At 42.8% G+C, this 1,382-nt stretch overlaps 1 non-coding gene across 1 annotated transcript; it reads right to left on the bottom strand.

Moving 5' to 3' along the window:
• Positions 1-342: 342 nt before the first annotated feature.
• Positions 343-416, bottom strand: TRNAV-AAC (transfer RNA valine (anticodon AAC)). Its single transcript has one exon. It is a non-coding gene; the product is annotated as a tRNA-Val (tRNA).
• Positions 417-1,382: the final 966 nt, after the last annotated feature.

Raw genomic sequence — 1,382 nt, forward strand, 5'->3', positions numbered from 1 at the left:
CTTGTTCAGTAAGCTCCCATTACCTCCTTTTTTGTGTTTACTTATTCCTGATGCTGTCATAGTGTTAGCACAAAACCTGCCTTTGAAACAAGCTACATTCTCACTCCCCTCTTTGCAGTTCTATTGTTCTATTCCTTTATTGCAGTCTCCTTACTGGTCTCTCTGACGCCTCCTTCCCTCTCCAGATTATATTTGTTGGTGCCACACATATTTTGCACCATTAAGAGAATATCAACATAGCCCAAGACTTTGGCAAAGAGAGCAGGAACACAGCATGTCTCAGGCCATCTGACTTGCTTTGTTGATACTTTTTTTATTTTTTAAGGAGGGCACAGCTCAGAGTGGCCCATACGGGGATCGAACCCGCGATCTTGGTGTTGTTAGCACCATGCTCAAACCAACTGAGCTATCCAGCCACCCGCTTTGTTGATACTCCTAACTGAAGGGCACAAAATAGCTGAGTAAGCAGAACTGGATAACACAGCGGTCCCACTCTTATTTACAGAAAGCAATTTTCCTAGCCTTAATAGTGTGATATTTAAAAGATGAAATATATTTCCCATGCTTTTATTTGAAAAACTATACATGTGTTAATGTAAGCAATAACTGGCTCTGGCCTCAGCTGTCCAGCATGCTTCACTGGGCCTTGCTGATTGCATCTCCAAGTATCTGGTAAAAAAGCTGGAAGCAACAATGGTGGTGTGGATTGTTTTGTTAAAGTGGCAACAGATCCAAGGCTGGGCTGACCTTTACTTATCCAGAGCCCATTTTAGTTTAGCAAAATTCAATCTGCTTGAGATGAAAAGAAAATTGACTTTCTTATTTCCATTGTCCTATCCTGCAGGGAAAAATAAGCTAAAGAGGTGACTAGAGCTGCCTGATTATCACAAAGGGCTGGCGCTGCTGCCTTTCTGCATCGGGGGAGGCATCGGAAATTGAAATCTACAACACCAAGGGCACTGTCCCTGCTCTGAAACAGGTCACTTTGATTGTATTTGTATTACTGGGTTTGCTTTACATATTCACCACATTCCGCACAACGAGTTCCTTACAGAAAACTCTGTGTGGCTCTGAGATCAGAGTTTCATTAAACATGGATAGGCAGCTCCAGGCGTTGATCAGATAAATATTATTCCACTTGGAAAAAATATCTTTTTCAGGTTTTCTCTTACCTTCCCCCCGCCCCCTTATCCTTGTCCTTTGAATTAATTACGCTCCTATACTTCCAGAAGCCACCTCAGAGCTCAAGGGTGAGGCATGAGACAGTCAATCATGACTTTTCTGTTTAAAACTCTGCAGTAGAGGTACTCCAAGACCTGGAGCAGGTACAATTCTCATCCTGGGGCACCTCTTTTGTATCTCCCCAGAACTCATGATCTGAA

Source organism: Rhinolophus ferrumequinum, chromosome 16, assembly GCF_004115265.2.
Source record: "Rhinolophus ferrumequinum isolate MPI-CBG mRhiFer1 chromosome 16, mRhiFer1_v1.p, whole genome shotgun sequence".
NCBI lineage: Eukaryota > Metazoa > Chordata > Mammalia > Chiroptera > Rhinolophidae > Rhinolophus > Rhinolophus ferrumequinum.